The sequence below is a fragment of the Apis mellifera genome, linkage group LG7 (genome assembly GCF_003254395.2).
Source record: "Apis mellifera strain DH4 linkage group LG7, Amel_HAv3.1, whole genome shotgun sequence".
In the NCBI taxonomy this organism is placed as follows: Eukaryota; Metazoa; Arthropoda; class Insecta; order Hymenoptera; family Apidae; genus Apis; species Apis mellifera.
The window spans coordinates 4,534,645-4,558,376 of NC_037644.1; the positions used below are offsets into that span (position 1 = coordinate 4,534,645).

The window sequence follows — 23,732 nt, forward strand, 5'->3', positions numbered from 1 at the left end:
GATATAATATATATCTATAAAATAATTCAATTAATAATATTGAAAGTTTTTCGCAAATAAACTTGAAAAAAAATTAAGATCGATCATTAAATATATATATAAAGAAAAGATATTCAAAATAATGTTTACAATATATTTCAAATTCATTACAATTGATGAGAAAACAGCTAATTGGCAAATTCACATTTGAGTATTTTTTAAAAAATGGAATAATACGAATAAAAAAAAGATAATTTTACGTAATATAATCAAAACTATAATATAATATTTTCAAGTTTCAATTTAGAAAAAATCGAACTTAAAATGAACTTGTCAATTAAACTTGCCAATTCATATTAATTTTAATTAATGAAATATGTTGTAAAGAGTATTTCTTTGAGCAATTTTTCTACATATAATATATTTTCTACATATAATTTATTCGATTTCATTTTCAAAATATTTATAATAAACAAAAATTTGTTTATTATATTGAATTTTATTTATGTATACGATATATAATTGTTATCTCTTTATACAAATATATCACGATACAAAATATATAATATATTGATATTATCATATCATCATAAATAATGCATATGCTGTTACAAATGTTCAAATATTAGAATTCAATAATCAAATCAAAAATTTTTAATGAATAATTCGAAAACTAAAACCAACCATCGATTGGTGTGTAAAGAAAAAATCGCTCAAAATAATGCTCTTAGCAATATATTTCAAATTCACTAGTAATCACAAATTGATAATTTCATAAAGTAAATCTTATGAAACATTAGAGAAAAAAAAAAAAAAAATTTCAAAAAAGAAGGCATTCTTTAAAGAAGAAATGAAAAAATTTTTTTAAGATCAAAAAATAATAATTTATATGAATCAAATATTTTAATGTGAATGTGTTTCCAAACAGGCATTGTACTCAAGTCACGTGCGATTTCGAGTCAAATGTTGATCGTTTTCATGGGATATCGTTGACGTCATCAACTAAACCATCATTTTAACCACTGGAGCAATGACCACATTCGTGGCAATACTGCTTATTCACAATTATGCTCAGTCGACAATTCGTATTAAAACAACTCACTTATGTATTTACATTAATCGTTTTAATGGTAAGTAATTTTAAGAAATCGATTTATTTTGAAATTAAAATTATTAGTTTAAATATTATTTTAATATTTAACATTTTTTAATAAAATTGTTTAATATTAATTTTAATATAGAAAAATTCTAATTATTTCATTTGAATTTTTAATGAGATTTTCGAAATTTGATATCTTAAAAATTCACTTTAATAATATAAATATAATTAATTAGATATAATAGATATAATAGATATACATATATATATATATATAAAATATTCCTTTTGTTGAAATAATTAATATATATATATATATATATATATATATATATATATATAAAATATTCCTTTTGTTGAAATAATTAATAAAATTACATATTATATATTGTAATTAGCCAATCAAAATATTAAATTTCTTTGTCTTCTATATCTGACTTCAAATTCTTTGAAAAATTTTATTATTATTTTATAAAACTATTCACATTAAGTAAATAAAGAAATTATAATTATACCTCAATATTTCTATTAAAAGTGGAAAATATTTAAATATTTTTAAACAAAATTTCATTTTTGTATTCGGTTTTATTATACTATTATTAAGCAACAATGATATTTCTTCTTAAATATCTTAATATAATATTATTCAAGTTTTTTTCATTTTCAAAAAATTTTTTCAACCACAAAATTTCTAACAAAAATTACATGTTTGATTATATTATATTACTTATATTATATTATATATTAAAATTTTTTTTTATACTTTTATATTATTACTATCTAATAGACTTTTTTCTCTATCTCTTCTTCTGGACAATTTTCAAAGTAAAAGAAAATGCTGAATTTAAAATGGAAAAAAGCCTTTTCAAGCCCTTCTATTACTTACTTTTAACATGGCACAGCATGAAACAACAAAAGAACGAAACAAGGAATGAAGCAGGTATAACGATTCCCGATGACGAAGAAATTACGCGAGGCTCTTCAGCCCGGTCAAGAGTCGCTTTGTAGAACCAGTCCTAATAGGTTCGACTATGCTTTATGCTCGGAGAACACGGGTATGGCGCAACGAAGGATCATGGTGTCAAGTTTCGGCAAGCTGCCGGCCTTTGCCAGTACAATCATACTTTAATAGTTAATTCCGGCTACCCCATAAAGCCAGCCCCCCATAGATTCTTACGACCACTTTTCGAGCATCCGTAGAGGCCATGGTAGTGTATACACAGGAATTAAAGCCAGTTTGGACGATTCTCTCTATGCTGGCAACCTTCGCTAGACCGCAACAGGTCCATTCATCAACGTTCACCACGACGAATCTGCTGTCTTCCATAATAACCGTAATCCACCATTACCTTATCACCAACAACCTTTTGGATCGGGCTCGTCGAAATAATCGATTCGTGAAATGTTCCGATTCCGGGATGTATAATATACTAGAAGAAATCAGTAAATATGGTTACGGAAAATTATATATAATTTAAATATATAATAGTAATTTTATTTAAATTTGAATTTTCAATTTTCAATTTATTTAATAATGGACAAATATTGTATTTTTCATAGTGCATAATGATATAATAATGAAAAATTTAATATTGATTTTACATAGCTTTATTATAATACAGTATGATAATTTTTTTTAATATGAATCTATCAATTAGTTTTTTTCTTATTGCTTTCAATAATCTTAAAATATATTATATTATTTTAAGCATCTTTATTTTAATTTTCGAATTATTCGAGCAGAAAACTTTTAATACTATTATACTGAATTCTATCTATCAATGCATATTCTTTGAATCGGTAAAATAGGAAAATAATTTTTAAACAACCGAAATTATAATGCTAATATTATTATATTTATTATCTATTTTTAATATTGTATATAAAACAAAACTTAAAAAAGATTCCATTGGAATCTATCAAGAACTTGACTTCAAAATTCATTCGTTTTATATATAGTATTAATTGATGACTATTATATATATTTATAACTGTTCATATATTTATAAAATATTTATATATTTATGATATATATTTATAAATGTTTAAATATCTAGAAAAATACGAATGATACGAAAAAATATTTCGTAAAAAAGTCATTTGGTATAAAGAAATTTATTAAACAGTATTAATAATTTTCTTAAAGATAATGCAAAAAAATCATATAATCAATTTTAATTTTTTAAATGAAATTCCATAATTTTTATTACAATAATCAGTTGAGCTTGTTATTTTCAAATAAAAAAATTTCTTTAAACTTAAAATTTACTTAAATTAAAAATTACATTATTTATCAAATCGAATTTCTTGCTAATAATATAAGTTTAATAATCACAAGTTTAGTTATAGTTTATTTATACATTATATATTATAATTTATCTAATATAAACTTGGCATTAATTATCTCTTTTTAATATATAAATACTATACGGAATTTCAATTATGTCTCATTAAGTAGTAAAATATCTTTTATAAATTAATCTAACTTATCAAATATCAGTTGATTAGATTTTCTCAATAATTTAATTCTTTCGAGATCAATAGCATTATAAAGTGACATTTACATAATAGAATTGTCAAATTTTTTTATTATAGATTTTTTATTGTAGAAATTATATGAATATTTTCAACAACTTTAATTTTTTACAAAATGATAGAACGATATAATTTTTTTGCATCAATCAGTATAATTTGTTATTTCCTACAAGAAAGTATTAGCTATTTATGTCAAAAAATCTTTAATTCAAGAGATATAATTTGATAATTATAAAATTCACTATATATTAGATAAGGAGAATATAAGTAATAGAGAGTATCATTTCGCATGTTTTTCGATTTTTATATGATAAGTTCTCTGAACTTCAAATTATATCTTCTAAATTAAAGATTTTTTAAATATAATATTTTTATAAAAAATAACGATTTGTACCAAATATTGTATGTATTTAATAATATATAATTCTATTTAAAAAATTAAAATTGATCTTCATGTAACTTCTGCGCCTTATTTCAGAAAAAATTATTAATACTACATAATATATGTATTATATATGTATTATATATGTAATTCTTATATATAATAATATATTTGTTTATATCAAACAACTTTTATCTGAAATAATTTTTTAGATATTTGAACATATTCAATTAAACCGGATATACTAAATGTATAAATGAATAAATTTGATAAAATATTTAATAAATTTGCAATATTAATGCATACTAACAATATATTTTAGTTAGATAGAATTTAATAGAATTTAATTATATAACATATAATATTATATAACATCAAAAATTTTTCGGAAATAATTTGAAAATTAAAACCAACAGCCAATTATATACAAAAGAAAAATTATTCAAAATGATCTTTAATAAGATATGCAATTGTTAATACTAATATAAATTGATTTTTCTAAACATTAATAATAAAAAAATTTGGCATTGATTTTTTATCGTTTTTTTGTCGATTTTAATAATAAGAAATTTTATATTAAATTATTCACAATTAGATAATAAATAATTTTTTTAATTTTTATTCATACAGAAATTTTTATTCAATATTTCAAAAAAAATTAAAGTGAATTTTAAATTAAGTTAAATATAATCTTTTTCACATTTATAATAGAGATTTTATTTTATTTCAACTAACAATAATTCTAATTAATTTTGACATTGAAACAATATTTAAAAAACAATATAAATTTAAAATTAAGGTAAAAAAAAGAAAAAAATAATATCCAATCACAGTATTCAAAATAATTGGATCATAAAAAGAAAAAAAATAAATTTATCTATTTATTCGTTAACTAACGAATGATCGATTGTCAAGTTTTTTCAATTGTTCACGTAACCATCAAAAATTCTACCTTCTTAACCGACTAGTCTTGCATTTGCATATAGATGACGAACTATAATGTATAATATCTTAGAACTAGCAATCAATTTCGATATTTTTTTCGTGATATAGATCGATAGAATCTAATAACTGAATAATATAAATCAAGAAAGAATTTAAAATAATATGCAAAAAAAAACTCATGAAATAGATATAAATTTGATCGATTTGATCAAAAAATTATCAAATCAATAAATTACAAACTGATTTTACAACTATTTTAGGTTGATGATTCATAAAAAAAAAAAAGAAATATTAAATTACAATATATTATAATATGAAATATGTTTCTTAGAGTAAAAGTTTCATTATGTGAAGATTTTTCATTAAAGTATCTTGATTAGAATTTTTTTTATTATAATTATTCATAAATATTATTTTTATTTTAATAATAGCAATAAATAAATATTTTAATTTATATAAATAATATGTATTATATATATAATACATATATATATGTATTATATATTATATATATATTATATAATATGTATTTAGAAAAATATATTTTTTTCAATCTGAAAATTCTGCATTTTTAATATATAAAAATGTATAAAAATGTATAATGTATAAAAATATATAAAAATCTTTTATATTATATTGAGAATAAACAATTAGAATATGTGTATTTCAATTATTATATTTTGAAGCAATTATAAAAAACATTCTGTCATTTCTTATTATTATATATTTCAAAAATAAATATTTTATATTTTAGAAAATTTGTCACATAAAAATAATATAATCTGAGGAACATTTATGTTTTGTTTCAATTTCGTTAAGATGCATCTTCATTGAAATAATAACAAACAACTTTTTATTGACATTAAACATATCTTGAAAACATATGTTGTCTATTAATATCATCAACATCAATGCAATCTTTATGAAAATGTTCTTAATAATGAAATAATAATAACTTAATTTATTAAGTTAATTAAAGAATATAAAAATATTTAATCATATAATAAAATCAATGTCTTAAAATAAATATTGATAAGTATATTCTAAAAGTATCATCTATTAATCAAAATTCATTCATCAATTACATATTTTTGAATTTTTTAATCAAGTAAACTAAATTTGATGAAAACTAATTTTTGTTTTTTCTTTCTTTTACCATTAATAAGAAACTAACTAATAATTAATAAATTATAATTGTAAAGAATAAATTTTCTTCATTAACATTTTAAAATAAATAATGATTTATATATAGATTAATGCTAACAATAAATATAATCTTGAAACCAAAACAGAAGCTAAATGTTTCATAAAATCATTTATCAAATGATCATGTTACTTTAGTATAAATAAAATGTTTATATAATATTTTATTGTTCATTGAAAATATTTTGGTATGCAAGAGGTGATAACAAATTCTTCGTTATTGTTTCAGTGCAGATAAATTGAAAAATAAATTATAAAGAATTTCAGAGAAATAAAAATCAGAAACTATTCGAAATATCAAAAATTCATATTAATTTTTTAAAAACTTATACAACACATTTTGATAACTTATAAATCAAAAGATAAAATGAAATATGAATAATATGTAACTAATGAATAAATAATATCAGTAGATAATCATTGACAATAATTAATATTTTTAAACACAACATTGATGAATTTTTCATCAATTATTTTTCATTTTTCAAAATACAATAAATTCATATTAAATTTCTAAGATTTACATAATATAATAATATAATAACAGAACATGTACAAAAATATTCTTCGTTAAAATATTTCGCTAAAAGATTAATAAAAATATAAAACAATATAAAATATTAATAAAAAATCTATATAAAACAAAAACGAAAATAATATATATTTAAATATATTCGTACATATATTTTTGAAAACAATTCATTTTCCTAACAATAAAAAAAACTATGAAATACAATATAATGATACAATATAATACAATACAAATATATATTTTACGAAAAAATTATCCTTTTCAATTCATCAATTTCAATTATATTCCTTCGTGCATAAAAATATTACAATTACATTTATAAATTTCAATCAATGCTGTTAATTTTCAATAATATCTTATAAATCTTCGTATCAATAGTTATAATGTTCCAATAAAACATGAAAACAATCATATATTGCTAAAATTACCATTCTTAGGTGTTAAAAAGGATGGTTGAAGTTATGACAAATATACCATAGCACTATAATACATACTTATATACTATTCACTATTTATATATATTTACTATTACATTCCAGCATGATGCGTGGAATATTTCTGTGTGATTTATTCAGATATGTACTATATAGAAAAAGAAAGTGGTCTTTCCGATGAACGTAAAGAGGATAGAAGCAAGAATATGGATTCTGCAGCTGGAGCTCGCTGTGGTGATGGCAATGTTCTATCGGCTTTAACAACGAGTTCCAAAGCACGAGGCGCTTTCTGCTCGCTCTACCTTTTCCATCATCTTCTTTCCCATCTCTAGCCTTTCTGCCTCATCTTTGACTTTGCCTTTGCTGCCATCTCCTTCTTTCGTATCTTCTCGCTGTTTTTCTGAATTTTTCAGTTTTTTCTTTTATCTCTACGTTTTATCAGACTAGAATTCTAGTATAATTCGTTTTCTTCCTTCTTCGTAGCATCAAGTGAGTAGTATCTATCTCACAATATCTTTTTCTATTCTATATCTCTTATGTAATTATTCTCATTTTAACATAATCTCTCTCTAATCTTTTGTCTCCTCTTTTACTCTTTAATTCTTTTCAATATTTCACACTTCTTTTTTCACTAATTTATTTTTATTTTTCACAATCTTGTTCACAATTTCGGAATCAATATCATCCCACATAAGATTTAGGCATTCCATGCTTCTCTTTTTTTGCAGTTCTTTGTTCATATATTTTCTATAAATAAAAAGTTTTCTATAAATTAAATATTCTATCGATGAAGTATTTATAATAAATATAACAAAACCATTTTTTCATAAGTCGTTTAATTTTTGTGAAAATCTTTTTCATAAATACACAATGACATATAAACTATCAAAATTCGAATATTACTATTTCCTTAAATTATTTCACAACAATAGATATCTTGCAATATCTTTGAACAAAAATGTTCGTTGAAATGTAGAGTTTCAATTTTTTTTTAAATAGAATTTATTTAAGTAGTTGATTAGAATTTTTAATTTTATTTGAAAGATAAGAATTATAATAAACATAATATAATCTGGTATTAATATAATAATAAATATAGTAATAAGATATAATATGATAAAGCAAATAAAGTAAGATTCAAAAAAATGAAATATAATAATATAATATAATATATGTATAATAAATATATATACAATATGTACATATATTGTATATATATGTATTATATGTATAATTTTTAAATTTCAAAATATTTAATTTAAAGCAAATTATTATAAAAATTCTAATTTCCATAAATTAATTATTTTTAAAATATTTCTTTCATATATATTAAGTATTATATATAAAATATAAATTATGTAAAAAAATGATTAGAAAATTATTTTTACATAAATAAAACATATTTTTCTTATAAAGATTTTTTAACGCTACAAGTTTGTTTCTTTTTCCTCTTGCTTTAGTTTTTTTCTTTGATTTTCTTCCAAGTTTTTCTTAACATTGTTGACTTTGCACTTTCGTTGATTTCAAAATTAATCGATTCGAGATTTAATGCGTAAATAAAATATGAAATATTTAGTCTTAAAAGAAATAACATTTGAATAATGTTTTAATTTTACATAATATTTTATATTATTAGAAATATTAATTTTTGAATTTAAAAACTTTCTCTTATATTTGATAATAACTTGAGAATAATTCATAAATCTATTAGCAAAAAAATTCACACACACACACACACACACACACACACACACATACACATGCGAATAAAATCATCAAATTAAAAATTTAAATGATATATTTATATTATAAGGATGAAAATAAAAAAATATATAATTATCACAATTTAAACTACCTATTTTACAATCTACATCAATCATTTTTTATTTATTTTCTTTTTAACAACTTTAATTATTTTTTTTTTTTTTTTTCTAATAATCATTAAAACTTTTAAATTTTTCTTCTCTTTCTACATAATTTATAAATGCTACTGTGCCTATGTAAATAATATTACAATTATATTCAATTATTTAAATAATTTTCAATAATCGGTAAATAATTAAATATAATACGTACAACTTTTTATAAATTTTCAAATATATTATACTATTATATATAAGAATATATATAATATATAATTTTTTTTACATTTTACAAAAAAACATAGTGTTACTAATTATATTATAATATAAAACTACAATTCAACTATAATTATAATTTTTCTCTGAAGTCAAACTTTGTTCCAATGATTCCATGCCTATGGAATGTCTGAATTGTGCATGTCATTACACGTAAGTAGAAGTACTGTAAGAGAGATCAGTGATTACCATAGTGCCTAATGTCTTGTTGTCCCTCATAATTCGAATTATTATCCAATTTCCATTCATTATCATAAAAATTACGATAATATACATTAGCATATTTCGCATGATTTTCTGTGCATTTTTCTTTCATTCATGAAATTTTCCAAATTCAAACTAGTCTTGTTAATATGATATGTTGAATATTAATGGAGCAGTTGCAACAATCTTGTTGAGAGAACAACTGAATTGTCAATATTAGAAATAATTTTCAATAAGCATGATTGATTGTCACCTGTCAATAAGCAATTTTCATCATTGCTGGCCTAATAGGATGTGCCTCTCTGCCCAATACAATTCTCACGCTCCATTGTTAATGCTGTTTATTTCTTATTGATTGAAAATGTAAGTGCTTAGATAGAATATGTTGATATATAAATGTATTTATGTGTTATTCAATGTTTTTCGAATGATGAAAAACTTTTTGAAATATTACAACTAATTCTTTGAAATTCTTTTATGATTATTCGATTTTCATGGAATTGTCAGAAGTTGAGTTAAAAATAATAAAAAAAATTAAAAGAAAGAATAATTGAAACGACATTCAATAAACCAAATCAAATAATAAATCAAATAATTAAGTGAAATGAATAGTAAAGATTATTATAAGATTATAAGATTCATTATTATTAAATAAAATTTTAAAAAAATTAAAAATTTAATCTATTATTATTAATTTGTAATTCTATTAAGCTAGCTTATTATTATTAATTTGTAATTCTATTCGCGACATAATATCAAAGATAAGAACATGTAAGTATTATTACTATTGTCTCATGAACTTAATTTTTTTCTAAATTTGAATAAAATAAAAGTGAAAATTCAAGATTTTAAAAAATAAGAAATATAATAATTTGTTATTTTTATGATATATTATTAATATAAAATTTGGTCAAAAATAAATAAATATAAAATAAATAAAAATAAATAGATGTTTTCGGTTTATTTTCGATTTCAACTTTATGTTTTTAAAAACATCAAAGAAATATATTTTATTTTATCCTCGACTTTCTTTTGTCATAAGTCATTTCTTTTATTATATATAATAATAATTATAATATATTATTATAGTAATCATTATTATTATTATTATTATTATTATTATTATTATTATTATTATAAAAAGATATTTTCTTTATTTCTTTAGTTTCTTTCTTTTTCTCTCTCTCTCTATATATTTTATATTATATTATATATATAAGTAGAGAAAAAGTAAATAAGATCATATTTTTTTTATTTCAATTACAATAATCGTAATTACAATAATCATAAACATTATTACAAAAAATCCACAATGTTAATATAATTCATTGTAAGTTATAAAAATTTACGTACTTTAAATTTTGACAACAACGTTATTTTGATCAAATTTACACAAGCAGCAAATTTACAATAGTTGAAAATCTTCGTGAATATTCGCAAATATTTCATAAATATAGCTAACTCATTCGTGAAAGTTTTGCTGCATAAAGATATGCATCAAAAACCGTCTTTTTTCTGCATTGCATTTTCTGTCTAGACGTACTTCCACTTACAGACCGACATACAGTCCTCATCATCATCGAGCTGTAGCACGATTTACTTTTAATTTTCATTAACATATGTTTGTGATATATCACATTTAATGTTTTATATATATACATATAGTCAAAAGACTAACTTTATGAACGTTGTTAACGAAAATAATATTAAAATAAGATTTTTTATAGAATTATCTTGTTATTAAAAAATGTTTATATATTATCGTGACATTTTTGTTTATTTTTTTATCTTTTTTTGTATATTATATTTAAATATTCAAAAAATAAATTTTAATAATATTAATTTCTTTAAAAAATATTCTTTCTCTTAAATTTTTTTGCTTTTCTTATATTTCTTAGAATAAAATTATTTAAATATTATTTAAATTTTTATTTTATAAGATTATTTTTATAAGAATTTTCTAAATTTTAAAAGTGAGCTGAAGTAATTATGAAATCAATTCTGACTCAGCCAATTTTAATATTTTATTGTTAATTATATCTGTTACATTATATTCAATTTTTTAAATAATTTTTTAAAAGAAATTTTACTTATATTTTTATTTATATTGTTGAAAAAAAATATTGTTGTATCGCTATTTAAAAATTATATTCTTTGCATTCTTTCTATATATATATATATATATATATATATATATATATATATATATATATATGTATGTATGAATATATATATAGAATTTTTTTTTGTATAAAATATAATATATAATTTTTAATTCTTAAGTTATAGTTATACAATAAATAGTTATACTATAATAAATTATAATTATATATATATATAATTAATTATATATATGTTAATTGTATAAATTATATATACAATATAATATATTGTATAAATATAAATATTTTAAAGGTAATATTTATAATTTTTTCATTAAAAATATTAATTCTTACAAAATAATAAGTTATAAAAACACTAAATATTTTAAAAAATAAAAGATATTAAAATTTTCAAGAATTAACTCTTTATAAATTTTATATATCTAAAAATAGATATATAATTTTACGATTTCTTTATATTTCTTTATATTTAACTATAAATATTTATATAAAAATAATGTTTTACAGTATTTACAGGTTCTTTATACGTTCTAAATATTTCATGAATATTATTTCAGATAAAAGAATTCATTTTGCAAAATAATGCAAAAAAATTCGTATTATATTTAATCTTTTTATAAAGTTGCCCTTTAAATAATGTTTTTTTTACAATTATTACATAATATAATATTTTTACTTTTTTATTTTTTATTTTCTTAATAAATTCTAATCTAATCTATTATATTTTTCGCTAATTTTCCTATATTTTCTAATTCCTTTTTTACATTTTTACATTTGTTGCCTTTTTTTTCAATTACATTCAAAAAAATATTAATTTTAATTAATACAATTGATAAAATGATGATGCAATATAAAAAATATTTTTCATATTCATTTCCCGCGCTTATTCTTAAACTGATTCAACAGCGATTTCTTATCTGTATGTTATCTGAGTGGTAAACAAAATTTCCCAGCAGATCACTAGATCTGATATCGTATGATAGGTCAGTTCCCTTGTTCTACATATTCATCGTATGTAAAAGGAATGTTATAAAAACAACTTGTAATGCAGATCCTATCTGTCATATAAATAATAATAGTAATTATTTCTATTTCTTGAGAAACAACGGCTTAGAAACTTATGGCTCTTAATACCGTGAAAGAAAATAGGAGTGTTTGTAGCACGACACTCAAGACACTCATAACGAATAGATGCATATCTTTTTTTTTTCGTTTTTGTTTTTGTTCATGGTTTTTTGTTACAAAAAAATTTTATTATATAATTAATTTCGTAATTTTTTAAAATAAACATGCATTTCCTTAAGAAATTTTCAAATAGTTTAAAATAATTGCAGTATGTTTGATATATACTAACCTGTTAAATATAAGAAAAATTTTAATTGTAAGAAATTCAAATATTATAATTTTGCATTATCGGATAACTAAAAAAGTTTTATTTTTTTTCATATGTTAATACACAGATTTTATAAATAAAATGTAAATTTTGTAAATAAAATGTAAATAATTATTAAATTATAAATGTATAATAATTGTTTATTTCATTTATTATATTATTATATTATTATTTTATACATATGCAAATCGAAAAATTATTTAATATTATTTAACATTATTTTTATAAAAAATTTCGTTTAATATATTGATGGAATTTCCTATTTATCGATTTTAATGAATTTGAAATATATAAAATTAAAAAAATTAAAATTGATGGAGAAAATAACTTCAACTAGCAAATTCAATTCTATTAAGAAAAATCTTCTTAATAAAATTTTCAATCTTTATTTATTAAATTTATTAAATGTGCAACATAAATATGAAAAGAAGATTATTTGGTTTAAATTATGATTCTAAAAAAAATTATAAAATATAAATAAAGAAAAAAGAAATTGCAATTTTACTTTTGATATAGATACGTATAAAAGCTTATTAATAATTTATAACTGATAAATACTTTTTAAAAAATAAATTATTTAAAAAGCAAAGCTTAAAATAAGTGTACTTTGAATAAATATATTTATAATGATTTATAAATAAATTATACAGCATAATAAAATTATTGCTATTTGTCTTATTCTAATATTTTATATTTATTATCTATTATCATCATAATTTATAAATATAATGAATTTCTTTATTGATCTCATTTCGTATATATATATATATATATATATATATATATATATATATATACATGATATTTTTAAAAATTTTTTTTGTTTAAATAATAACATAATCATTTAATCATTCATAAAAAGAAAAGTATAACATATGCAATACAAAGAATGAAACACATGAAACATAATTTTTAAAGAATCGATCATTATAGAAAATTTATTCAAAATAAAAAAAAAGAAAAAATTATTGATTTTCCATAAAATCATAATCCATAATCATATAGTTGTATTCCATTTATGGAAATTATATTTATGAAAATATTTAATATTTATGAAAATTCATAATTCACTTACAAAAAAATATATTTTAATATCGCATAATAAAAAGATTTATAATAAATTTATTTATAAGAAAAACGATAAAAAAATTAAATAAAAAAAGAAGAAAGAAAAAAGAAAATATTACTTTCTTATAAGGTTAATGTCAATTATAATTCAATTATGATCGAAGAATAGCGGAACCAGAAATGGAAATTTTCTTGAAACTGTCGCGATGTTTCCTTCACAATAAGCATTGTTTTTACTGGCGTCGCGATCATCTGTCGACGATTTGCGCTTAAGTTTTTTCTATACCGCTATCGAGAACCAAGAGAAAAAAAAAAGACCAAGCACAAAAAGAAAAAAGAAGAAAACAAGCAGGTCTAAGAGGGAGTAGAGGAACAAGACTGACTAAATGACTGAGTGAGCGAGAGAATATCTAAGGAAGAATCTAAGAATGAGTGAGTGAAAGAGTAAGAAAGAGAAAAAGAGAGAGGAGGATGAACACGAAAAGAAAAAGGACAGAGTTTTTATGCGTCTCACTACTCCAAGAGCTTTAGAGTGGCGTTCCGCTCATGGAGCAGATATCTTTATTTTTCTTATTTTCTTTTTTTTTTTCGTCTTCTTATTATTCCTTTTACACCATGGTCCATTCATCTCCCCTTCCTCCTTTTGGTTTGATTTTTTTTGACTCTGATTTTTTTTTTTTATATTTTGTCTTCCTTCTTTTACTCTTCCAATTGCATTATCTCTTCCTCGTTTAAGCTGTTTTTCTCTTTCATTTTACCACATGTTTTCTCATATTTATATACTCAAAAATCTAAGGAATTTTTGAAGAAGTTTTTGATTCGAAAAACTTTTTAGTTTTGTTAAGTATAAAAACTCTATAAACAAAAAAGAAATGATATGCTTATATAATTAAAGTCAAATTATGAATAATATTTGAAAAATTAAAAGAATCAGAAAAATTGTGCCATTTCATAATTGAATAGAAATTTGTTCGAGATAAGAGATTAAAAATAAAACAAACAAATAAAAAAATGTTTCATTTAGAGCAGCTATACATATACACCTATATATATTTTTCATTATTAATATTTTTATTTTAATATTTGTTTATTAATATTTCTAATGATTTTTATATATTTAAAAATTAAATCATTTATATATTATTTATTATGTATAAACTAATTATTCTAATATTAAATTAATATTAATATTCTATTATTAATATTCTAAAATTAGATTAATATTAAAGTTTGAATACAATTCATTTTTATTAACTTATGTTTTAATTAACATTTTACAATCAAATTTTTAAATAATAAAATATTTATTTTATTTCAATTCTTTATAACTATAATTTAATAAAAAATTTTAATGAAAGAAAAATTTTTATTTTCTTTAATTTACTCGTGATTATTTTCGAAGAAGATGAAACGAAATATTATATTAATGTATACATATATATATTAATGCAATAATTTCATTATGCGATCCAATACGATGCACGCAAGTAATTTCAATAAATGGAATAGCATGCAAGTAAAATATAGGTCACGTGATGACCACAACAACTTTTTAAATTATACCACAAAAGCAGCAAATGACTGTCCCGTAATTTCTAAAAACCATTGCATTTTGTTTCATATTTAATATCTAACGATTTTTCATTATTCTTCTGAAATAATTCAATGACAATTAATAATCTATTATAAATAGATCTAATTCTATTATAAATATTAAATTACATTTATTAAAAAACATATACAAGTAACATATAATTTTATTATTATTATCTATTTATATAAAATTTTGAAACATTGACAAAAGAAAAATATTTACTAGTAAAGTTATGTTAGCGGAGTTAGAAACAAATAAAGTTAGATTTAAAATATTAATTATTTATTTTAATTGAATAATATATTCAATATTTTACTCATGCTAAAAAATTTTTCTATTTAAGTATCATTATCAAATCACTATTAAATTCCATGTTTAATAAAACATATCTAAATAATAACAACGAATTACAAAAATTCTATAATTACATTATATCATAATACTATTTCGTTATAATACAACATAACTATTTTAACAAAATTGAACATATTTGAATAATCTCACATAAAGGAATAACCAAAGCTAATTTCTTCTGAATTGATCGAATATATTTGTGATGATTGAATGATTTTTTATTCGAACTCAACAAAAGACAACGATTGAATTACAGTAATATCTCACGTAACTTACTTAGGGACTACCGATTCGAGGAGCACAAAAATCTATCTAGACTATGATGATTATTCAGTTTCGATCAGACATATTATTGTTTGCTGATTTCTATTCTCCCTTAAGGCATCGAACGGCATCTAAACACAGTAAATAATTGGATGAAAGAGGCATCGGACCGAAGAAACTAACGGAATTCCAGTTCCTCAGGAACTTTTTACGCGCAACCTGTCGTTTGTAATCTATTATTACGTGTGACTCACAAGAAAAAAAAGGAAAGATAGTTAGAACATAGTGAATAGATAGATAGATGAGGAAAGATCAAAGAAAATGAGTTCATGGATAAGGAAAAAGATAAAAGAGATAGCAATAAAAAACAAAGCAAGAAAAACAAAAAACAATAATGTAATGGTTAAATTTAATCATATTCTAGATTTACAATTAAATTAAAATAATTCTAATAATTGAAGAAGTGAATCAAATATAATTTCAATATCAGAATAAAAATAGAATATACGCAGTATATTGAACAACAAATGATTAAAATCCGACACTTCCGAAACTTATAAATATCATGTAATAAAATTTCACTTTTTGTAATTTTTTTTTTTTTTTTTTTTAAAGAAATAATTAATAGATTGAAATTTTTCTGATTAAAATAAGTTTGATTAAAATAAATACGAGTAAAATCAAATTAGTTTTAACAATATAATTAACAAATTGATATCGATATAGTGATATCTTGATTATAATAATTATTAAAATTATTTATCTAAATTATCTAAATTAATTGGAAAACAAATTTATTTGAATAAATGATTTTTCAAATAATCACAAAATAGAAATATTGTTTTATTTTCTTTATTATTTTATGATATCATTTTATATAATTATGATATTATATTTGTTACGATTGCTTTTAAATTATTTAAAAATAAATAATTTTCAAATTATAAACATTCATTAAGAACATAAAAGAACATCTAATAAAAAAATTCATTATTCTAATAAAAAAATAAATGATTTATATATATATATATTCACAATGTATGCCTCAAAATGTAAGCATTGTTAAATGTAATCATAATAGATAAATATTATTAATATTAAAAATCAAAAACATCATTAATAGTGAAAGAATTTTAAAGAATCTTAATAAATTTTTTAATGAAATTTAATTAATATAAGTTTGAAATAAGTTTGAAAATTTGAATGAGAAAATGACAAAAACATAGGATAATGTAAGAAGAAGATAGGCTTAGATAATAAGAACAAAACTGATAATGACTTAGATAAAAAGTATTTAAATAATAGAAGAAATTTTAAATAAAGAAAGAAGTAAAGCCAGAAAGAGAGTCAAATTATAAATAAAAAGGGAAGTTGAAAAATTTTACTTTAAAGGATGATAGAATAAGATGATTAATCAATATCAGAATAAGATTAATGTAAGAAGAAAAATATAAAATTAGGACTCAAAGAATAATGACATTTTAGAATCAATCTATTTTACGAAAAATGTAAAAGAAGATATCTGACAAGGAACAAAATGGAAAAGAAAAAATGAATACTTTTATTTAAAAAAAAAGAATAGAGGCATTGTTTATTGTAAATGATATTGTAAATATTATAATAAGAATCTAGATTCGTAATATAGAAGAAATTTATTTTTACGATATCTATATACTTTAATGTATATAGAAATATTTTTAGAAATTTTGTTGAAAATGAAGTTTTATCATTCGTGATCATATATATATATATATATATATATATATATGTATAAAAAAATTAAAGAGATAGTATATGAAAGATATAGAAAATAACTTATAATAACTAACTAATAAAGAATATAACTTATATTCCTATATAATTTTAATTATAATTATATTAATTTAATTTTTTATATAATTATATTAATTAATTTAATTTTAATTATATTCCTCTCAGATTAATTATCTACTTACTCATTTGTATAGATATTATATACTTTAATTTTTTTAATAATTATTACAATACACATAGATTTTATTTAATTATTCAATCTTTAAATTTAATAAAATATCTAAATTAAATTTAATAAAAAATCCATAGAGAATATAGAAAGATAAAAAAATACAAATATAAAATTAGTGCGTTACATCTTCTTTGTTTTTCATAAACTAAATTTTATGAAATGAACTATATAAAATTAAAATATTTTTTAAACTAGATTGTAATTTTTGCTATAAATTAGAATAATTATTATGTATCATTAATCATCAGATAATCATTTAAAAACCGAACATAATGTTTAAATTTCGATAAATTTTAATATATTGTAGAAATCAACATTTTAAATTTTTTTTACTATTCCATCTTAATTTTTGAAATATTTACAAAAAATAGTTGGTACTATTATCTTGAATTCGTTCTAAACATGTTTTTGATAACATATTAATTAATATCAATATCATGCAATCATTACTTATCAATTATTTATAAAAATAATGACTGACACCAAAAATGTATAAATGTATAAATGATTAATATTATCACACTTATAATTAATATCTATCTGAAGAATTTGGTCAAAAATCCTTTAAATCCGCGGATTAAATAAAAATAAAATATAAGACAATGAAATGGATTGCGAAATTATAATAACTAAAAAAAAATTACAATTGTTAGTTAAGTTACATTATTTAATAATATGTATTATAATAAATATATATAAATATTTTTTAAATTATATATATAATAAAAAGTTATTATAATAATTAAAAAAGAAAAAATATACATTTTTCTTGTATATTACTATTGAATTTAATTATTGTAACTTCAAGATAGATATATATATCATTGATATCCTTTCTACATCTACGAAATGGGAAAATGAAATATAAAACAATTATTAAATCATCATTGGTTCGAAATTATAATGATTAAAGTTACAATGATAATAATATCAGCATCGTATGTAAGATATCTATTGTTGTAAATAATGTATACTATATATATATATATATATATATATACACATTAAAATGCATATTATTAAATAATTTATATAAAATATATATATTATATAAACATATATAATATTTTTATAAAAAATATTTATATATGTTTAAACTTTAAAAAAATCTTCATATATCAATTTAATATTTTTATATATCAAAATAAAATATAAATAAATAAATGAACAAATGTAAAATTGATAAATGAATATAGAAGAATAAAATCGCAAAAAGACGAAAAAAACAAAACATAAAGATTGATAACTAAAGACATATTCTATATTCTATATGAAAAAAAAAGCGCAGAAACGATTAAATATAAAGCGAAAGAGAAAAACGGTATATATGCATTACAAATAAGAAGAAAAAAGACAGAGAAAAAAGATGCGCTATTCATCATCAGTAGGAGAAGCGAAAAAGGCGAGAGAAAGCGAGGGATGATGGAAGATTATGCGCATATATATTTAGAATATATTACGTAACTGTCGCTTCGAAGTATTTATAATAATTTAACAAAAAAAAATGTTCTGAATAAGAATTAATCAGTTTTCAGTCGATTATAAATTGCAATAAAAAAAATTAAAAAAAAAAAAATTTGATAACTATAAGAGAACCCGATTTTGATGATTTTTGATATATATTGTAAAAATTAACATTTTGAATAACTTTTTCCTTTATATATTACTATCATTCAATCTGATTTTCAAAGTATTTATAAAAAAGATTGTTACAAATTATAGAATTTTTTTTATATATTATTATATATATGTTCGCGATTACATATATGTAAGCATACGATGTACTATTTGTACAAATACATTACAGTAGATAGTGCCCAAAATATGATAGATGATCAATCAAATATATAATGGATGATCATTGAAAAAACTATTTTTTTATTATGATAAACTTAAAATTTAAATCTAATTCCGAATTTGGCCATTACTTCAGATCTGCGTGCAAAAATAAAATATAAAACAAATTTTTGAGAGAACTAGCATATTAATATACTATATATCTTGATATTTAAAAAAAAATAGTAAAAATATAAAAAAAACTATGTAAATTAAGTTTAAGAGCTTATTAAAATGAAAGAATATTATTAATAATTACATGGTATTTATGTTGATCATGAAATAAATCGATAATATGATTTTGATAATTAAAAAAATAATAATTAATGAAATGATATTAAAATTTTTTCTTTATTACCTTTTATCAATGTTTTAATACAATTTATAAAAGAAACAAAATATACTTTTTTAAATAATAAAAAAGAAGACACGTAAATATTACGTACTTATATTTATGGTTAATATTTGACATTTCCAATATTATCAATAGGAAATAAAATAATCTTTTAGCTTTTTTTTTTATTTTTTGTACGAAACAAAAATGACTCTTTGATATCACTTCTTCTCTAGCTTTTTGAATTATATATTCTGAATGCCACTCATTGTCTATTGCAATGTTTATAAAAACAATACATTAGTGGCAGTCGCACACACTGCGAATATTTATATTTAAAAAAAATTCTATTGAAGCAATAGCAATCTCTTTTTGTAAAATTTTCAAAACTTAAGTCAAATGATAATATATATAAAGAAAAATGATAATATGATAACATGAAAAAAAAAGTTATTCAAAATATTAATTGCTATAATATATACAAAAATAATCAAAATCCCTGGGGATTCCGAATACCAAACTATTTCGAATATCAAATTTTTTTAATAATAAAATAAAATCACTTTATGTTTTTCTAACATTCATTCATAATAGCGAATTTATACAGGTGAAAAAATTCACTGCAACAATATTATAATGATAATAAATATAAGTTTATTTCATTACTTAGAAGTCTGTTTATTAAAAAATGAATTAAAACATTTATTATAATTCAAAATATAAAAATATCGCGATATTAAAGAATTCATTTATTTAATATGTATGTCATTTTTTAATATGTATGAATAATTAGCATTTTCTATGTTAAAGATTAATTTTATTAAAATGGTAATGTTTTCCTTAATTGACTCGATATTTTTTTTTATTCAAAATTATTTCAATATTATGAAATAATATATTATTACATTTGTTATGGCATTATTTATAATAGTATGAAATCAAAAATATATGATATTATAAATAATATAAAATGTATCATTTAAAAAAAGTTATCTGATTTTTTTATTATAGGAAAAAAACATTTTTTTGATATTTTTTATAATATTATACAATTTTTTTTATATATAGAATAATTATTTAATTTTAAAACATTTTGATTAGGAAATGTATATAAGAAATGTACGAAAATAGTGATGATAGTTATACCTTATATAGAAACTTGTATCAAATAAAAAAAAGAAGAAAAAGAAACCGAGAAGAGAAAGAGAGAAAGAATATATGAAGGCCGACCGCTTGTCAAACGTCTCTCTTAGCTATTCTTACTACTCAAAATTTTATCTATCCCACACGCCTTTCTCGTAGCAGAACCCTTCGAAACTCGCCTTTGCCATTTTCCACGTGACAATAGTTTGATCTGATATGCAAACAAGTATTCACTTCAGAATTTTGATTCGATTGAACAAAAATAATATAGAGTTATATATAAATATATGTTTTAGATTTGGAAATGTGTAGTTTTTTTCTTAATAAAACAATTTTGTTTCTTAATATTTTTTTCTAATATTTTTTATTCATTCAATGATTATTTTTTATGATTATGTCCATTATTGTTCAAAATTTTTCTCATGTTCAGTAATTGAACATTGATCGCAATTAAAAACAATATACAATAACATGAGCACATGTTCAAAATAAATTTCTTCAAATAGATAATATTTGATATATAATATATGAATAATAATGATAATATTTTTCATGCAATAGATAAACAAAAATTTAAAGTATTTAAAAAATAGATATATGAAAAAATTAAGAAATAAATTAAAATAAATAAATTAATTTACAAAATATTTTTTATTTCTAGTTAGTTGTTATTATAAATTTTTATTCAAAAAAAAAACTTATTGCTTATTGATATACATATAAACTGTAATCTACCTATTCTTAATTCTAATATTCTAATTAATTGTTCAAAAAATGAGAAATATAAATAAATTCGAAACGATTAATTTATTTCTTAATTTTTGCAAGGAAATATAGATAAGAAATAAATAAAAACTATAATTTTAATTATTAAAGTAATTAATTTATAAATATATTGCTTTTGAATAAAAAATATTTTTTGCAATTAAAGAATAGATTAACAGATGAAAAAATATTGAATTAAATATAATATTTAAAAAAAATAAATATTTAAAATCAGTTTTGAATTCATTTTATTAATCAATAATTATATTACCTTCCACAAAGATTCCAAAGATAAACATGTCCTACCTGAAACAGAAAAATAGTATTTATTCATGTATTAAGATATAAATTATGATTTAAATTATTCTTATTGTAATTTAAAAAAAATAATTTTAAAAAAATTAACTTTTTGAATTTCTGAAATTTTCTTGGAATTTTTTGGAGAAATCTGAAAAAAATTTTTTTTTTATGAATTATTTATGATAAAAACTTATATTCTACAATATTTTCATAAAAAAAATATAACTAAAATTTAAGATTCATTTTATGCAAATACAATTATTATTTAATTATTTATTACATAATATTACATAATATTTGAATATAAAATTGCATAAAATTGCCAATTTTAAAATCAAACATTTCTAAAACATTCATAGGATTTAACTTCAACATATTATCAAATAAAGAAATAAAATTCAAAGTATTCAGAAAAAAATAATTTTGAACAGAATAAATTTTTTTTTAAATAAAAATGCAAAAATTCCAATCTAAATTTCTATAAATCAAAATTTCTATTATAGGAATTGAATAGCAAATTTTCTAAGGAAAAGGCAAAGCTTTTGATCTTTTCGTTCAGAGCAGGTATACATTCGAAGACAAACAAAAGACTTCCTTGGCAACTGTAGAATAGATAAGTTTCTCTTCCATTTATAAGCGGTACTTGTGACATGTACTAGAAGAAAAACGACAATTTATTTCAACAATTTTCATGCAGACTAGTTAGTATTCGTATTCAGTTTTTCTATCTCGGATTTGGTTAAGTAATGTTAGCTTTCGTAAAAGCACTCGATCAACATAAGTTTAAAAAAACGGACAATTATTTATTTTCGCAATTGTTATCTATTCTATATATCCATAATACTTCGTTTTTGCTTTCATAATAATTCATTTATTATATCATAAGAAATCTTCGATTATTGGAAATAAATAATGTTTTTGAGATGCGATGAAATCAAATCTATTTCTATTGTTTGAAACATCAAAAGAAAGAAATATAAGTTCTAAAAATATAAAAATTAAAATATTTATTTAAATTTATTTAAATTCTATTAAAAAAAATTAAAATGCAATATATATAGATTGGTATACTAGATCAATATTTTCCAAATAATATTTCGTT

At 19.5% G+C, this 23,732-nt stretch overlaps 1 protein-coding gene across 10 annotated transcripts in view; it reads right to left on the reverse strand.

The window, feature by feature from the left end:
• LOC411986 overlaps positions 1–23,732 on the reverse strand; it is a 339,481-nt gene that overhangs the window by 228,692 nt on the left and 87,057 nt on the right. Inside the window, exon 2 of one of the 10 annotated variants that reach the window (XM_026441968.1) lies at positions 22,602–22,636. The exons of the other annotated variants lie outside the window; for them this stretch is intronic. The gene's annotated coding sequence lies outside the window, so the exon portion shown is untranslated. The remainder of the gene's footprint in view (positions 1–22,601; positions 22,637–23,732) is intronic. 10 annotated transcript variants of the gene reach the window in all.